The 20,427-nt window shown below is 37.7% G+C and overlaps 1 pseudogene; it reads right to left on the reverse strand.

Moving 5' to 3' along the window:
* Positions 1 to 3,101: 3,101 nt before the first annotated feature.
* Positions 3,102 to 19,358, reverse strand: LOC122668620 (annotated as a pseudogene).
* Between the last annotated feature and the right edge of the window lie 1,069 nt (positions 19,359 to 20,427).

A 20,427-nucleotide genomic window follows, 5' to 3' on the forward strand; every position in this document is an offset into this window, starting at 1 on the left:
AAACAAGCCCTAGACTAAAATACACTTTAGGACCTTAAGTTAAGCCAAACATACTTTAACTAATTGGACCTCAGGGTTTAGAACCTACCCAAACAAATCCTAAGGCCTAAAGTCATTTATTAATCTAACATCCTCATCTCTCCCTCTCATTTGCAAAATCTAAAAAGAAGAGAAGGGAAGAGAAATCATGGAGAGAAGGAAGAAGAAAAAGAAAAAGAGAAAAAGAGAAGGATAAGGAGAGGAGGAGAAGAAGAGAAGGAGAAGAAGAAGGAAAGAAGGCGAGGAGCTACCCTTCCTCAAGCTCACCCCTATCCTCTTGGTGAGTTCATCTCTCTCTCCACCTTCCTAATGTACCATGGGTTTTACGGCTTTCTATTTTGGGAAATATTTGGGTAGATACCTAGAGATGCTCATGAGGTTATGACTAGGAGCTCTATTGGAGGCGTTGCACTCCATTGTACAGCCTTGCTCCTCTCTTTGAACTACCATTCAACCCAATCCATAAAAACCTAGGTTTTTCACCCAAAAACCCAAGTTTGGGATGGGTAATTGGGTATGAACCACAGATGCCTTGATTCATTGTGCCATTAGGGTTATTAGGACCCTAATGAACCTTAGAAACCATCCCTACAAGGCCTTGGAGCCATTATGGCTTTGGGGATCGATTTGGTTGATTTTGAGGGAAGCAAATCGTGTTTAGGATGCATTGGAAGTAAGGCCGGATGCAACACCCTGCATGAATCCGTACTTGCATCCGGTCCTGCCTGGAATTGTTCAGTTTTGACCTCTTCTCACTATTTTAACCATAACTTGGTCTATACATGTTGTATCAATGCGATTTGAGTTGCGTTGTAAACTAAAATTAAAGGGCTAAAATTATTATGAAGGAACCTTAGACCCAATCAGAGTGAAAGGCCCTCAAAAGTGGGCCCAAACCCTGAGGTTGTGTTTTGACAGCAACATTAGGACAGAATTTTAATCCAGTGACCTCGCCTACTTCGTGATTGTTTGAGTAAAACTTGTTAAGGTTTAATGGGGTTTAATTATAACCTAAAGTTCCCCCTAAGTATACTAATTAAGTTACCTATTGTGGTGCCAAGGTATACCCTTGATGCCCTTAAAACCCCTTTTCCCCTCATTAGTTTTGGATTGGGAATCTTGAAAATTTAGAGTTGACTTGGGGTTCCATTGGAACCCAAGATATGACCTTAATTATGTATTGAGCTACATTAGTGGTGCCATAACCTTTAAATGCACCCATTAAAACCCCTCCTTAAACCCCAATGACCTTAGGGTTTCAAACACCTAAGAGAAACCTTAGCTTTTGGATCCTTGAATCTATGGAATCTCTTAACCTTTGAATGGTTTGTATTTCTCAGACCTTAATAGACCCTAGGATACCCCCTGCCTAGCCCCTTAGAAGTTAAAGAACCAAATGGCACAAAATGGGATGTTAAACACCTTAAAATTTGTAGCTGGGCTAGATCGGATGCAGGGTTCTGCGACCTTGAATCCGATGAGGCCTAAGCCTGCAGGAAATATTGGACGCAGGGCAGAGTGCATGACCCTGTCTGAATCCAACCTTGCATCCGATGTTGTTCTAAAGCCTGTAAATTATGTAACTTTGGGGGCTTCTTTATGAGGCCTTCCCTACCTCTCCTAACACTCTTACACGCTTCCTTAGGCATCTGTATATGTACGGGAGGGTGACCTTAAACGAAAATCGTTGCGTGGTTACAAATCTATAATAAGCAATCGGTGAATGCGTTTTGGGTGATTGTTTGGGTTTACTTATATTATTAAACATGTAATATTAATGCTATTCGCATTATATCAAGCATATTGCATATTTGCATTTTACCTCTTACTTGATTGATATGATGTTGATGTGAATTTGTATCTTTACTTGTATCGAATTGCGGTGCCAGAAAATACCGGTATCGGAACCCCAGACTTATATGAAATTGTAATTGTTTATCATTCTTGCCTGTATGCGCTGTGTTATGCTGGTATCCGGGTGTTAGATGGAATGGGATGTTGATACATCTAAAATACCTCTCAACACGATAGGATTCATGTATTATATCTATGGTTAGGTTTCATTCCCTATGCTACGATTCTTATCAATAGGGGTTTAGGTGTTGGGTAACTAGAGCACCTGCTGCCTGTGGAGAGTGTGAGAGGCCAGGTCAGGGGTAGTAATGGTTATCGGGGTTTGCCTCTGGATGGTATGAGGCTACGGTCGGTGCAGGCCCCATGGTAATAACTGAGGTTTCATTGTGGTGAGAATGAAAGGACTCATAATATTTCCCGAGTTGTTGCAGTAGCATATACCCTTGACTTAGAATTGAATGTTAGGTGGCAAAATATAAATAATTCATGCACCATGGACTATTTGTGATTGTGTGTGTTTGTGCATCCCCTTTTCCCCCTCACTAGCTCAGTGGAGCTAACCCCTTGTATACACTCTTTTTAGATGTTACCACAGGTGATGGTTACTTTATTGGTCTTGAGGTTCAGCCCTCGGATTATGATGACATTGGTGTCGAGGATCCAGTGGCGGTGACTAAGGAGCACTGCGATGGATGTCCTTGCGATGATTGTACCTACCGGGCATATTGATGGCTGGGACTTAGTCCCCTTTTATATTGACTTTTTGGGGCCTTGTGCTCTTACAATACCTTTGTCTGTTATACTTTATAGTTTGTGTAGTTACCTCATGATTAGCTCAAGATGAAAACTATGAACTATATATATCACTCAGTAGTTTGAATATAAAGTAATTATTATGGTAAACGTTTCTACTTATATTTCTGATCTTTCGAAATGTAATATTTTCTCTTCCGCACTTTAATATTATTGTGTTGTTAATAGTAGTTTCTAACTATGAATTGGAACACTGCATCTGTGATCCTGGTAGTGGTTGGGATGACATGTGTCGTCTTAATCATACCCTTTTATTGTATTTTATTCCTTATTAGGATAGGGGTGTGACAACATTAATAAAATCCAAACCAGCTTTATTAATCACTAAGCTTGATTTAATCACATACGTAGTTCTTGAATTAATAGTCTTACTTGTAAAAGGATTTTCATCAGGTTTACCTATTGGTACTATCGATGTGTTCCAAGCAATGATCATGCCCATTAATGTAAAGATTGACATGGTTTGCCTAATTAATATTCATGATAGCATTAATTAGTGGGATAATTTTATAACAAACATGTCGTACACAATCATAATCATAGTTTTATTAGTGATTACCTTAAGAATTGGAAGAAGTTGCTTTACAAGTCCTTCTATGTCCCCATGATGTCCGATGCTTTGGATTACATGGTGATCGACGACAATCTTCCACTTCGTCAATGACTTCCAAAATGTTAATTTCAACTCCTATTTACAAGACCCAACAATAGTAACTAATGCAGCTCTTTTAGACACAACATAGGCAGATTAAAAAAAAAAAAAAAGAATAAGAAACATCCCAAATTAGTCACCATAAAAACATTTAACTCTTTCTAATAGGAACTACTCTTCTCCAGTCACGCTTATAGCCCTTTGGGTCTGTGAAGTACTTCTCAACAGAAGGGTTTGTGTCAATGAAGAAAAAATCTACAACTTCTGATGTGGAAAAGAAGAAAGATCTATTAAAATTCAATTTGATTAAGAAAGGACCTCAAGCTAATCCATCTACTATCAATTTTCCTAAGCACATGGCTCAATTGTGCCTCTACATCACTTCTGTAGTCATGGTTACCCAAAACTGCAATTTGAACAAGCAAAAATTTCAGTCCTCTTCCATTAGGACAAAGATTGACTCACATGATTGAACACCGTGAAACTGGTCAGCCCATAATCCCATAGACAAAGTTGAGTTTGCATCAAACCATACTAATGTTGCAAATATTTAGCTCTCCCTTATTACAGGACTGTAAGACTTTTTTTTTCCCGATAACCACAGGATTTGAGACACTATTTCATGTTTGTGTGTTGTGAAAATTCTAAAATAGATGTGGATAAAGTTTTCCTTCACCTGTGGAGGAGGAAGAATTCTCTCACCATTGATGATTTGACCATGTGATTGGACTCCAATGGTCATCATAAAATCTCACCCTATTGTACAAAGTCAAAAACACCCTGCCTAGTCCAATTAGACATGACTAATGGTGGTGATGAGGGAATTTCTCTTTTACTTGGGTGAAAGAAAACTTGGTTTGACAGACAAATACTTACCACTGTACCTTCACTTCTGGAGGCTCTTGGCAATGCAGATTTTCGTGAATAACTCCTTAAATGTCGTGTCATCGATGCTAGTCAAACCATAAAAAAATTTTCCCCCATGGAGACTACAAAGTTAACATCTAGCTTCTCCTCGGTCCTTCCCATCTACACCAACAATTTAAATCAATAAATAGAAATTTTTGTTTATATCAAATCAATAATTACAATTCAAAGCTTAAAAATTGGTTACTACTTGATATGAAAAGTCATTGTGTAAGAGTAATTTAAAGGATTATGGTATAAAAGCCCAAGAGAGGGTGTTTAAGAAACGACATCTAGAACCAGATATATGTCTAATTGAATCCAAAATTTGTGAATAGGTTGACCCTTAAGGTCTCCATTAAAAAAATCAAGACTATGCACAAGGTGCACAGAGCTAAAGGGGGGGTGAATGGACATTGATGAGAGGATAAATGATTGAATTTGATAATAACCAATCTGGACCGTAAATTTTCTATCCAGCAGTCAGAGTTGCCAACATCATCCAAGAAGTAAGGTGTTTTGCAGTCTAGTGTGGTTTTGGAATATCACTAATTGGGTGATCCATAGTCTTTTCTCAAATTTAAGGAGAAACTTTTTCTACATGATGAATTCTTGGGATGTCACAATTACTCCTCTCTTGAAATCGTTTGGAGTCCCATCCGACCACTAAAAAGTGGTGGATGAACCAAAATTTGCTCCACATTTAAATAGTAAAAATTTTAATTAATAATAAAGCATAGAGTGAAGACAATTGCTTACTTGGTTGGTGCCTCCTCTTGCCCCCTCTTATAGTTGTAGTCAAAGTCCCATCGGGTATGATAAATATGTATAACAATAAATAAATAAATAAATCACAGAGTAATAAAGGTTTTTCTATGTGTGGTCACACTAGTTGCAGATTTTGATTGCATCACTTGATGAGCACATTTAGGTGTGAAATTATCCTATTTAATTCTATATTTTTATCTGCTTAGAATCGAGCTATTCGGGTACTTTTCTGTATTTTCAAGGTACAAGGGTATTTTCGGCATATGGGAAGAATTGGAGAAAAAGTACATTTTCGGAGGCTAAATTGAGAAAACCAAGTTGGAGGAGTTCAATGCTACACAAGTCCGGCCCAATGAAGACCTCTTGTATTTTCGGGTTCAAGGGATGGTCCCCACCTAGTTCCATCGAATTTGATCTCAGGGGTAAAAATGTAAAAAGGGTGTTACAGGGTCATGCACATAAAAGATGCTGAGTGGAAGGATTTGATGCAATCTAGGCACCAGTCTACCCATGGATCGACTCACATATGATCAAGGGCGAGATGGGAAGAAGTTTCACTGAAGACTCAAGGGCATAACTGTAATTTCAAAAAATTGGAAAATTTTCAGAAGATATCCGATATTGGGCTCATATCGTCCGGAATATTAATTGGAGTAACTTTAATTCTCGGATTGGATCCATTTGGGGCCAGGATGGAGAGATGTTTAAAACGAGAATTTGGATCAAATTTGGTATTTAGATTAAATTCTCTTTCTCTCTCTCTTCCTCTCTCATCCCACTACGGTTTCTAATCCTTCGTAAATCCCATCTCTTTTAAAAATCTCTCTCTTAAAGATAAATAAACAATGAGAAACATAATCTTGCCTAAAACCCCTCCTCTCTCCTGAAAATCTTTCTCTTCTCTCCCATACTGCTCACGGTTCCCAACCCCATTCTCTATCATAATTTCATTATCTCACATCACTTTCAGCCACATGTCCCATTAAAACTCAAATTCTATCTCTCACATCTTTCTTCCTCTCACGATTCTTTCCCCTATCTCTCATCTAACTCCCTTTATTTTAAAACCTATCTATCTCTCTCTCGGATGGGTTTTGTTTTTCTTCTTTTTGAGGATCTCAAAACCAGTAAAGGAGGGAGACCAAATCCTCTCTAACCGTGCTCTCTCTCTCTCTCTCTCTCTCTCTCTCTCTCTCTCTCTCTTTTTGTTCTTAGTGATCGGTTGTGCTTTGAAGGGTTGAAGATATTCGAAGTGGCTGGCCGCGGTTCGATCTCCATCTCCATTGCTCTCCAAGTTCATCCTCACCTGCGTGTTCAAGCTATGAAGATTTTAATCAACACTTTGTCTCTTTGCACCATGATCAACTAAGTTCTTTCTATCTTTAGGTGTAGATGAACTAATGGCGTTTGTTATTTAAAATTCTGGTTTGCATTCTTGATTGCTTGATGTTGAGACCCCATCCCTATTTGGATAATTTTAATAGATATATTTAGTTGAAAAATTCTGTTTCTGTGATTCATTATTTTTCATTTAAGCAATGATATTTTGTTCTTATATGGTTGTACCGATGATGAATTATAGCTGAACGAACTAAGCGTGCCAAGCCCTATAAGTGAAGGATGATAGTACTCGTCAAGATAGTCCATACCTGGGAGGAACCCTACATTCTGTGGTATTAGTAGGCTTGTGGTTATAATAAACCAAAGCATATAACCGAATTGAATAGCAACCCATTGGGGATTCGAACCCTAAAGATAGTCTTCTCCCGTATTTGCATATCGTTGTTAGTTTAGATTTGTTTCTTTCTTTCGTAGTTTAAAACCAGATTTATTGTAATTTAATTTTCATCACTTTCATCTAATCATCTTAGTAATTTAGCCTTCCAGTTCCCCGTAGATCGACCCTGTACTTGCTACTTGCTAGATTAATTTAGGGTTTTATTTTTTACCGATTAACGACACGATCAAATTTTGGGGCTGTTGCCGGGGATCCGAAGCATGGTTGCTAAGATTGATTGAGTTGTTTTGTGTTACTTTGTTTTAGTTTTAATTTTATAATTCCAGAATTTTATTTAATTTTTTTTTATCTCTTTATTAGGTTAATTTTAGTATACCTAACGTTCTTTTTATTTGTGCAGGAAGCCGAGTAGATCGAGTAATGACAAGCTGTCCGTTTGGTTTACTTTTAATTCCTAGACTTTATGTAATTAGGGTTATGTAATTTTTTTTAATTCCAGCATTAGATTGGGTGTTTAGGTTTAATTTTAATTCCCACAGCCCCTTTAAATCATGTGTAACCGTTCATTGAGGGCAGCACGTGGAATTACGCAACCGCCAACACCAGGTAGTTAGTTTCGTTAGTTTTAAATTAGTTATTTTATTTTTTTTTACTTTTTTTAGTTTCGAGTTTTATTTTTATTAAGTGTTTTTTTATTAGTTATCACGTTTTAATTTACTAGTTTTAATTTTTATTTAATTAGCACGTTCAACTAGTTGTTTGTTTTATGCATGGTCGACGTTCTTTGCACCCCAACTTGACTACCATTGACCTAGAAATAGAGCGATCTATGGCTAGACCTAGGGATAAGGATAATAATAATAACATGGGTGACGGAAATCAGCCAGGAAGGCTGCTGAGTGAGCACTTCATTCCAACTGTCTATACCCCTGCATCTTGTATTCAGTTGCCTGCCATTGAGGCCGCTCAATATGAGATCAAGTCTAGCATGTAGGATTAAACACTTATCAATCCCCCAAAAGACGCCTTGTGAGGGAAGGTGCAACTTTAATTCCTTATTGCACACTAGTTAGCGTGTATCGCTCCTTCGCCCGAGCTGGGATCTTGGCAGGGCATTTTGGGTCACTCCCAACAATCCCCCCCTAAATGCACGCCCAATAACAGAGCACCCATGGCATCAGGGAGACTCGAACTCGTGACCACCTGCTCTGATACTAATTGTAGGATTAAACGCTTGCCAATCCCCCAAAAAATGCCTTGTGAAGGAAGGTGCAACTTTAATTTCTTATTGCACACCAGCCAGCGCGCATCGCTCTCTCGCCCGAGCCAGGATCTGGGTAGGGCATTTTGGGTCACTCCCAACATAGCATCATACATATGTTACCATCCTATTATGGACTTGCTAATGATGAGCCTTACAAACATCTTGATGAGTTCTTAGAGGTATGCTCTACAGTCAAAATCCAAAACCTCTCTCCAGATGCCTTAAAGTTGCTTCTATTCCCATTTTTCTTAAAGGACAAAGCCAAACACTGGCTTCATTCCCTAGATTCGGTTAGGATTTCTACATGGGCGGGAATGCAGTAGGAATTTCTAAAAAAATTCCTCCCTATTGGCCGGACTAATAGTCTTAAAAGAGCCATTACTAGTTTCTCCCAATTAGAGGGCGAACAATTTCATGAAGCGTGGGAAAGACTTGAGGAATTACTTTGGAAGTGCCCCCACCACGCTGTTCCGAACTGGCAGTTAGCCTAATATTTTTATGATGGACTCCATTACCAATATAGGCAGATGGTGGACTCCTCTTGTGGTGGAACATTTATGCATAAGAATGAGACGGAAGTATGGGATCTTTTTGAAACCCTTAGTGAGAATTCCCAACATCATGCTTCGGCCTCTCGGACTGAGATTCCACACACAGGGCAACCAAAGAAGGGTGGTCTCTATGAGATCAATCCAACTGTTGAGATGACTGCTAAGGTTGACATGCTGTCCAAGAAATTGGACTATTTGATGTCTATAGGGCAGCATCCTATGTCCCCTTTCCTAACGAGTTTCTCTCCACCCAATCAGACTGAAGCCTGTGCCCTATGTGCTAGCCCTAGTCACTATGTGACGAACTGCTCTTCGGCTGCACAATACTTTGAATTTGTTTAGGAATAGGTACAAGTAGCTCAAGGTTTCCCTAAACCGGGTAATGATCATTTTTTCAATACATATAACCCGGGATGGCGAAACCACCCAAACTTTTCATTGGAGAAACTCAGTACCTAATAATCCTCCAAACCCACCATATAAGCCACCATTTAATGTTCAAACCAATGCCTGTATGGATGGACAACCACCATATCCTCAACCCCATCAGAATCAATCATTTGAGGAAAAGCATTAAGTGGATTCGAGCAGAACACACAGCTGCTTCGCTCACATACTCAGTCCATTAATAAGCTAGAGAACCAACTGGGTCAGCTAGCCGATGCTATAAGTAGGAGGGAGGCTGGCCAATTGCCAAGTCAGCCAATAAGTTGTTAGGGAATTACAAATGGCCCCATACAGTCAAAGTCATTCTCAAAGATGACAAAGATGTTTTGATGATAACAAATAAGACCATCCTTGAACTAATGCTTGTGTTTAAGTTATTCAGTTCTGAAGCATAGTACTAAGTGAGGGGGAGTGTATACAAATGTACAAGAGCATACAAGAATAATTGCTCAAAATGATTCCAAAGACATAGAAGTCAAAAGTCAATACTTGAAGACCAATAAAGCCTATTGAAGATTGAAGACTTTGTAATCTTGTTTTCTTTGTAATTTCAAGTCACAATTTGATGTAATGCACACACACACAGACACACGTATTCATCCATTTTGTCACACCCCGACCCAGTTCATAAGGGCCAAGTGTGACTGGATGTCTCTCACATCCAACCAATCCCCCAAAGATCGCAAGTGCAGTACCCTATTTACAATCATTGCTCACAAATACAGTAATCAGAGGCAGTAGAAACAATTAAATAATAAAGGTAACATCAGTAGTAAGAGAAGTCTATGTGATATTTCATTTATATAAAGGATAAAGCTTGTGATACTACTATACAGTTCTCAAAGGTATTACTGGGTAAAACTATACAAGAACTATATTATATTAGTACAAAAATATTTATAGGCATAAAAGAGTAGGGAGATAGCCTGGACTGTCAGGCCAAGATCAAAAGAATGTGCAATCATCACGCACGAAGTATCGTGCACTTCAAACTCCAGTGTCGCAAATCCAACATTAAAAGTAACTAAATCACCTGAAAAATAAGGATATCCACAGGGGTGAGTTCTCAACTGAGCCCAGTAAGGAAATGCATGCAAAACACAACACAATAATTCATGATGAATGTGCTAATCTAGCATGTTCCTAACATGGATACCAAGTCTCATGAGGTTTAAGTACTACTGTGGTAGATGCTAACCTCAGTCCTAGAAACACATAACCAGACGTCGATCACCCGAGCGAAACCATTCTACCACGGTGAGGACCCGCCAGGAAAGTATATCACCAGACAGCTAACCCAACAGACCCCCAATGACCAACCCTACTGTTTGTTCCCACAGCGGAACACACACGCTAACATGGGATAGTGAATGGTACCCCGGCATATCCTTCGACTGTACCACGGGTTGTCCAACACCTCACCCCCTTTTGGTAAGGGGCGTAGTACTGGGTTATGATATAACAGCCTAGCCCAGTGCAATCTATGCATGAAGAAACATGTATGGATAGCTGAGTTGAAAGAATAAACAGTACTTCACTTTCATCAATTGAACAGTAATAATAAGTATCAATGCAAATGCAAGATGCCAATGCAGCCTAGAATCACATGCAAACTAGTGCAAAGGAAAAACAAGCTAATAAACTACATGAACAGTGTATTGTTGATGAAACATGACATGGCACACAGAATAAATAACAATTAAGTAACAAATACACATAAAATAAGACAAAATTCTCTTACCTGAATCTGTAGATCAGGTTTAACAACTACCCTCCAAAGATCCCAGCAACACAGACAAGATCAGCGAAGAACAAGCTGAAACAGTCCCTAAACAGTAAAAAATCACCTAGTTTTGGGGTCAGAATACAGTCAGGGGGTCAATCCAAGGGGTCAAGGGTATTTTGGTCCATTTTGGCTGAACCGGATTCACAGGGCAGAATTGGGGTTTTGTTCCTAATGGTCAGATCTTGACATGCATGGGCTTAATTTCATGGTTTCACCTAATTCTAAGGTGGGTCCATTTAATTAAGGGTCCAATTTCATGATTAATTCCAAAACTGAAAATCAATTTGAGGGGTTTAACAAATTAACCCAAATTGATTATCAAGGGTTTGTTAATTGAGTAAATCAGCAGAGAATTGGGTTTCTAAGCTGAAATTCTCAGGTCATAGTTACATCTGAACCATTCTTTGGTTCAAAACAAGGCTTAAATACTGAAATTAATTTAATAAACCTAAGATTTCTAAGCTTTAATGGCTGATTAGGGTTTAGGAGTTAATTAAGATTGAGATTAGAGAAGAACAAGATGGGGAACAACAGAAATTAGGGGTTTTGGATAATTTAATTCAAAAGCATTAACCAATTTGAGAAATTGATCAAATTAACATAATTCACTATGCTAGGGTTCATTAGGTTTCATGTTTCAGCTGTGATTGGAGGTACAGCAGGAATTATACAGCTTAATTCAAGATCTGATCCTCAATTGGGTCTAATTAAAAAGGTTAGGGATGGGTCTTAGCTTATTAAACCAATAGGTTGAGCTTTAATGGAAGAATTTGTTATAAAGATCAATTAGGGATTGAGAAATTAGGAGAAGATGGGTACAACAGGAATTTCTGTTACCTGAGTACAGCAGTGAGAAGAGGTGAAGGCAGCCTTGATTTATGCAGCTAAGTTGTCACTGGAGGTCCCAAAACTTCAATTTCAAGTGTAGGAACCAAGCCCCATGCAAAACCCTCACTTTCCCTTCTTCTTCTCTTCTTTTTCTTCTCCTTAGGCTGGATCGATTTTCCTCTCTTTTGATTTTGTGAATTGTGAATAGTAAAGATAGATTGATATATATATGTGTAGTGGATTGACTAAGGGCTATTTGGTTTTAATAAAGCCAAAATCAGTTTCTTAAAATTAATTCCGAAAACTAATTTTAACCAGAATTTCGTACTTATTACATTAATCTAACCATAGAGTGATGTCATATGATATCATGGGTAATCCGAATACGGGTAAATGTTAGGAACAGGATTCCCCACTAGGGACGTGGGTCCCACAGAGGTAAATTTACTAAAATACCCCTATAACTCTAATCGATCAGTACGATAGACTATAAAATACAAATAAATTATACTTACGATGGGTTAAATTGATGGAGGGGTTCTACATGCTGTCCAGCTAGTAGATACGACACAGGTAGCTTAGGTGCAGGGTTCCATTGGGGTTCTTTGACTCTAGAAGGGCGAGGTAGTTGGCTATTCGAAATGCCCTTTATAGACAAGTCATGAGATTAGTCGAAATTTCTTAATCGAGACAGTCCAACACTTGGAGACTAGCTTAGGCAATGAATCAGAACCTGAAACCACTCAAGTTCCGAACATTCTTTTTTTTTTTTTTTTTTTTTTTGTTTTTTGTTTTTTTTTGCGGGTTTTACACATTTAAAATGTCCTTAGGTGATAAATTGACCCCTTAGACATTTGACCTTTTGCGTTTGGAACCCCTCAAACCAACTTCGATTGAAATTGGACTAATTTCCACTGAAATTGCCCAATCCGACATACCGGTTCTTGATCTGGCATACCGGATTAATGAAAATCTCAGAAAAATGGTCACAGTGGCTCATTTAAGCAAGCTGGTTAAGGATCCAGCATACCGGATCCTGCCCTGCCTGCACAATGCCTTGATCCAGCATACCGGATGACTATCCAGCATACCGGATCAGTGTATTGCTGAGTTTAATTTGACCGTTACTCCTGTATTTAAAATGGAAATTAGGTGATCCGGCATACCAGATTCCCATCCAGCATACCGGATTATTTATGGCTTATGGAATCCGATCCTTACTTAGATTCCTGATTAATTTAAGCCTCTTAGACTATAAATACCTTCTTGATTATGGCTTTAAACAAAATTATTAATCACAATCAAGAGCCTCCAAGATCAAGTCTCTCCCAAGTGAGAATTTAAGCAACCAATTCAAGAAAGATCAGTCTCACTTAACTCCCTTCATTCTCATTAGCATTCAAGCTTCAAAATTTGAAAGGTAGCCCTTATTTTACTAAGGTTTGAGGTAATTCTAAACCCCTTAGTATTTCATTTTTACTTTGCAAAAGTAGTTAAGTCCTCTTGCTCGAAATCAAGAGAAGATCGAGTCATCTTGCTCATTAACTCAAGAGTAGTTTTTATTGAGTCCTTTTGCTCGTTTCTCAAGAGTAGTTGTACGAGTCCTCTTGCTCTTACTCAAGATTTTTTATAGTGAAATTCTCTCTAAGTTGAGAGGAGTGGCCGTAAGCACGTGTTGGCCGAATCACTATAAATCTTTTGTGTCTCTCTTTTTTAATTATTGTTTGTTAACTGGTTGTCTTTACTTGGTTATTTCTGCATATTTTTTTATTTTTCAACCTTCACCTATTCACCCCCCTCTAGGTGAATTCATATTTGGTATCAGAGCGGGAGCTCAAGACCGTGATTATTTTTAATCCAACAAAGAGTTTTAAGACCGTGGAATCCTCTGTCAATCGCAAGGTTGAAAGATATAACATTACCTGACCTCCCTTCTTTGAAGGTGAAGGATTCTCTTATTGGAAGAATCGTTTCAAGAACTTCGTATGTGCCAATAACATTGATGCATGGGAAGTAATTGAAAATTGATCAAATACCATAGACAAGCCCAAGGAAGAGCGGACCCCAACTGAAAAAACAAAGATGCAACTCAATTATGTAGCTATAAGCTATATTCAATGTGCCTTAGGAGAAAAAGAATATAACCGGATATGTATGTGTGACTCCGCTAAGGAAATGTTTGATAAACTTATTGTTACTTATGAATGTACTTCTGAGGTGAAACAATCTAAAATTGGTATGTTAGTTAATGAATATGAGCTATTTAAAATGAAAAATGATGAAGACATAAATGTCATGTTCACTCGCTTTACTAACATTATAAATAAGTTGAAAGGTTTAGAAAAGTTTTATTCCAATGGTGAGAACGTTCGAAAGATTTTAAGATCTCTCTCAAAAGAATGGAGACCCAAGACTACAGCAATAAAGAAATCAAAGGACATCGAAAAGCTAAGTCTAGATGAGCTGTTGGGATCACTCCAAACTCATGAGATGGAGCTTAAACAAGACACCAAGGAGGATGAACCTAAAGAACCAAAGAAGGAAATTATTGCATTCAAAACCTATGACATCAGCAATGATGATGAAGAACTCTCGGATGATGAGATTGTCTATCTATCCAAGAAATTTTCAAGATTCTTGAAGAACAAGGGCAAAACTTCATACAACAAGAAGAGATTTTTCAAGGACCAAAAAGGTAAGAGTGTTTCTAAGGATAACATTGACAGACTTCTTCAAAAGATATTGTATGCTATGAATGTAGGAAACTTGGACATTTTAGAGGAGATTGCCCTAAAATGAAGAAATACAAGAAGACCTATAAAGCTTAACACACCTTTGATTCGAGTGATGAAGAAGAGGATAATGAAGAATCACAAGAAGAAGAGGAAAAAACAAATCTTGCTTTAATGGCTACCGAAGAAGAAGAAACCCAAAATGAGGTAACTCCCACTTCTCCTTCTCATAAAGATAAGGACTTTTTAGAATTAAAAGAAGCCTTTGAAGACCTTTACCAAAGTAGCATGGAATTAGCTACTACTAAGAAAAATCTTCTAAAGGAGATAAACACCCTCAAAGATTAAAACACAACTCTAACTTCTCAAGTAAACATCTTGAAAGAAGAAAAAGAAAAATTGTGTAAAACCTTAGAGTCTTTTACAAACGGTAAAAGACCCTTGATATCTTACTTGGAAATGTCTCCAAAACACCCTTAAATAAAGAAGGAGTAGGCTATGATGTGAACAAAGGTTCAAATCACACCAAAGAGGCAAGTTCAAGTAAAATAATAAGTAAAAAGGTAAAGAAGAAATTTTACAACTATTGTAGAAAGAAAAGACACTCAATTGAAGAATGTTATGCTAGAAAGAAAACTCCTTAATTAAGCAAACCAAATCCCAAAGAAAAGATTTTGTATAACCCTAAAATTATTGTATGTAACAATTGCAATAAAAAAGGACATACTATTTGAAAATGCCATCATATGAATCAATCATTCCACCATCCTAGAAGACCTTAGAATAGTTAAAATAGGAGGAGTCATCCAAAAGTACTAAAACCAACTAGAACTCCAACTAATGTGCAAAGACCACCTAACAACCAAGGTTCATATAGAATATCTCAAAACCAAAGACCTTGGAACCCCCAATCATATACAAGTTGGTATGAAAATCAAAAGGTAAATGGTCACCAAATGGTGTAGAGACCAAGATTAATGTATAATACTAACAATGATGGACCCAACACTCAATGGGGACCAAAATTATATTAAGCATTCTTGTCTTGTAGGTGCACTTGAGCAACATGGAATGGTATATTGATAGTGGTTGCTCGAAGCACATGACATCCAACCCAAAGTTGTTTTCGGAACTCAAGAAACAGAAAGGAGGATGGGTATCTTTCAGAGACAACAGTAAAGAAAAAATCACTGGAAATGGATCGATAAAGTTTGGAGGTACAGTAATCTTTAATGTCAGCCTAGTTGATAATCTTAAGTATAATTTACTTAGTGTAAATCAACTATGCAATAATAGCTATTTTGTTAACTTTAATGCCTCCAAGTGTGAGATTAAAGATTCTAATGATAACATGATTCTTGAGGGTTGTAGGAAGAATAACGTTCATATTTGCACTTTTAATGTAAATTCACATGATGCTTGTTTCATATCTAAGTTTGATGATGTAACACTATGGCATAGAAAATTGGGACATATCAATCCTAAGATCATTAAATCCCTTTCCTCTAAGAACTTGGTGAGAAACTTACCTAAGTTGAACTTTGATAAGCAATACACTTATGGAGCATGTTAAAAAAGTAAACTTACAAAAGCTTCTCATAAGGGCATTAATTCTGTTGCTACCTCAAGACCTTTACAATTACTTCACTTAGACTTGTTTGGACCTGTACAAACCACAAGCCTAGGAGGTAAGAAGTACCCTTTTGTTATTGTAGATTACTCCCGACTCACATGAACCCTCTTTCTCAAGCATAAAAATGATGTTTTTGAAGAATTTGTAGCTCTTTGCAAGAGAATACAAAATCAAAAGGGTTACTTGATCACTTCTATAAAAAGTGACCATGGAGGTGAATTTGATAATATAGAAAAATTTGGAGAATTTTGTCGAAAACAAGGTATAACACATAATTTCTCGGCTCCTAGAACACCACAATCTAATGGTGTGGTTGAAAGAAAAAAATAGAACTATCCAAGAAACGGCTTGGACAATGCTCAATGAGTACTCCTTGCCTAAGTATCTTTGGGCCAAAACTGTTCACACAGCTTGTTATGTGTTAAACCGGATTTTGATAAGACCTATATTGTTAAAGACCCCTTATGAATTGTTTCATAAAAAATTGCCTAATATTGATTACTTCAAAGTATTTGGTTGTGCTTGTTTCATTTTTAATACTAAGGATAACTTAGAAAAGTTTGAAGAAAATGCTGATGATGGTATATTCTTAGGCTACTCCACAAATAGTAGAGCATATAGAGTGTTTAATAAAAGAACACTAGTTGTGGAAGAATCTATGAATGTCAGATTTGATGAATCTATGGCAAAAGAAAGGTATAAAGACCTAAAAGAAGATGTTGAAGATGAAGTACTTGAAATTAGGAAGAGAGTTGAAAAAGTTACTTTAGATGAACCTAATGATCAAGTACATCAACTTCTTAAAGAGATTAGAACTGTTAAAGACCATCCCCTTGACCTTGTCATTGAAAACCTAGACAAAGGTAAACAAACTAGGAGTAAAATCCAAAATGTTTGTTCCAATGTAGCCTTCATTTCTACCATTGAACCCAAGAACATTAAAGAAGCACTTTTGGATAGTAATTGGATAACTGCTATGTAAGAAGAACTTAACCAATTTGAAAGAAATCAAGTTTAGGACTTAGTGCCAAGACCCTCAAACTCCAAGATTATTGGAACTAGATGGGTATTTAAAAATAAACTTGATGAAGATGGTAACATAACTAGAAACAAGGCTAGATGGGTTGCCCAAGGCTATAACCAACAGGAAGGCATTGACTTCGATGAGACCTATGCTCCTGTAGCCATACTTGAATCAATTAGAATGTTGCTTGCATTTGCTTGTCATAAGAATTTCAGGTTACATCAAATGGACGTGAAGAGTGCGTTTTTAAATGGCTTCATCAATGAAGAAGTACACGTCATCCAACCAGTTGGATTTGAAAACCCAAAGTTTCCAGACCATGTATACAAGCTAAAGAAAGTCTTGTATGGTTTGAAACAAACTCCAAGAGCCTGGTACGACAGGCTAAGTAAGTTTTTGATCGATGATGGTTTTACAATGGGTAAGATAGATATAACTCTCTTTATAAAACATAAGAATAAAGACTTAATTTTTGTTCAAATTTATATGGATGACATCATATTTGGATCTACAAATGAATCTCTTTGTATTGATTTTAGTAAGAGTATGAGTATTGAATTTGAGATGAGTCTTATGGGTGAACTGAATTTCTTTTTAGGACTTCAAATAAAACAAACCCCTAATGGGATTTTCATCAGTCAAACTAAATATCTTAAGGAACTATTAAAGAAGTTTGACATCAATGGACAGAAGTCATCTAGTACTCCAATGAGTACATCTGTAACTCTGTTTAAGGATGAAGATGGAATCCCAGTTGACCCGACCAAATATAGAGGTATGATAGGTAGTTTACTTTACCTAACGGCTAGTAGACCAGACATAATGTTTAGTGTCTGTGCTTGTGTTAGGTTCCAAGCCAAACCTATGCAATCCCATTTGAGTACTGTAAAGAGAATCTTTAAGTACTTGAAAGGAACTCCAAGCATTGGCCTATGGTACCCTATGGACAATGACTTTGACCTTATTAGCTTCTCTGACGCCGACTTTGCCGGGTGTCGTGTTGATTGTAAGAGTATAAGTGGATCTTGTCACTTCTTAGGATCATGTTTGGTTTCGTGGTTTAGTAAGAAGCAAAACTCAGTTGCTCTATCTACCACCGAAGCTGAATACATCGCCGCAGGACGATGTTGTGCACAAGTGTTGTGGGTGAGGCAAACTCTCCATGACTATGGAGTTAAGTTTGACACTTCCTCTATCCAATGTGATAACACAAGTGCCATTAACCTTAGCAAGAATCCGATTTTACACTCTCGAGCTAAGCATATTAACATTCGTCATCACTTTCTACGTGATACAGCTCAAAGAGGTGAAATCCAACTTGACTATATTGAGACCGAGAAGCAACTTGCGGACATCTTCACTAAACCCTTAAGTAAAGAAAGATTCTGAGAACTTGGCTTATGTGACCCATTTGAATAATTGAATAAATGTTTTTTAAATGATTTTAGAAATGCTGTTTTTTCACTGTTTTTGCCTGAAACAGTATACCGGATCACAAAATGGTATACTGGATCAGAATATCTGGCAGTTTTTAACCGTTATTGCTTGAAACGGTATTCCGGATGCTCAAACGGTATACCGGATAATTGAATTCTACCCGTTTTATAGTTGTTACACTGGATTTCAAGCCTATATATTTCTCTCATTTTGTCATTTTCTGAATCACTATTCACTCCACCTTCCCTCTCTTATCTCAATTCACCTCAACACATAATTTTTTTTTTCTCTCTCTCTCTCTCTCTCTCTCTCTCCTTCAAACCTCTCTTTCAATATGAGTAGAAGAGGCAAGGATGTTATGCCCGACAGGCAACAACCATTCAAAAGGGGAAGAACCGGAAGCTCCTCGAGATAACCATATGCTCCAGGAGAAGATCGTCTCTTTCGCTCTCCAAAATGTCATGCTAATTGACCCCTCTATCTCGCTCAAAAAATCGAAGATGGCCGTGAAGTCAACATCTTTTCTTTCAATAGTATTCGACTTGAGGATATGTTCAAAGATATTGGTTGGGAACCCCTTCTCAACATGGCTGAACCCTGCTACCCTCAATTAGTCAAATACTTCTATACCAATCTCTACTTCAGCGGGGCGGAAGATTCTTTGAAACTCCACTCTTATGTGAAGAGTGTTCACATAGAGCTTTCCATTGTCGATTTTGCTCGCCATCTTGGACTCTCTTGCGATGGACCTTGCATCTTTTGGACTCCAAAAAGCACTATATTTAGGGACTTCATCAACCATGAAGAAGTCTACTCCTCCATCTTGAAGAAATATGATCCTCAGGCAGCAACCGTGGTAACTGGAAGACTTCGCCTCATTCCCCATGTCATTTCCTATATCATTCAACACAATTTCATTCCTCGGGGAGGCGATCGTAATAAGTGTCTCACCCCTCAAGCCTACCTCATTTATTGTGTATATACCAATACACCCACTTGTCTTCCATACTTCATCATGAGGTATATGGAATCTTGTGTTCACCCCCAAAAGAATACTAATCTACCCTATGGGCGGCTTCTCACTCATCTCTTTCGAGTCTTTGATATTGATCTCACTCGAGAAGAAGAATCCATCATGACCTTCCAATACATCACTCGTAATAACTTTCACACAATTGCTATTCCTCCTTCCTCCGATGTGTTTGAAGAAGAAGAAGAAGATTTGGATGAGAATGCACCCCTTCCTCGTCAAGATCAAGAAGGCATTCTGGCATCCTTACAAGAATGGGTGACTAGCATCGATGATTACATGGACGAAGCAAATACTCATATCATGGAACTTGAATTTGGTCAACAACGAATTCAAGAGGATGTGACATCTCTCCGCAATGATGTGAGGACCGGATTTGACTCTTTAAATGTGCGCCAAGATAAAATCCTCAATGCTATTCATTCACTTGCTTTCAATCTTGGTCATCTATCCCTTGATACACCGGGAGCCACTCCTCAAGGAGTTCGACCACCTTTTGCCGGTGCCTCAAGCTCTATTCCACCCCTTCCACCCTTTGATCCTAATGCATGATGTGAAATGCCCCTCTTTTTGACAATGACAAAGGGGGAGAAGTATTGAGCTTGGAATAAATTGTAATGGACCTATCTATTTTGAACATATTTTGATATGAATGATGAAATTTTTTTTATAAATATTGTTCTTGTTTTATGCATTGCCATTTGCTCCATTATTCACTTGGATTATTTGTCATCATCAAAAAGGGGGAGACTGTTAGGAAAATACAAATGGCCCCATATAGTCCAAGTCATTCTCAAAGATGACAAAGATGTTTTGATGATAACAAATAAGACCATCCTTGGACTAATGCTTGTGTTTAAGTTATTCAGTTCTGAAGCATAGCACCAAGTGAAGGGGAGCGTATACAAATGCACAAGAGCATACA

The sequence above is a fragment of the Telopea speciosissima genome, chromosome 7 (genome assembly GCF_018873765.1).
Source record: "Telopea speciosissima isolate NSW1024214 ecotype Mountain lineage chromosome 7, Tspe_v1, whole genome shotgun sequence".
In the NCBI taxonomy this organism is placed as follows: domain Eukaryota; kingdom Viridiplantae; phylum Streptophyta; class Magnoliopsida; order Proteales; family Proteaceae; genus Telopea; species Telopea speciosissima.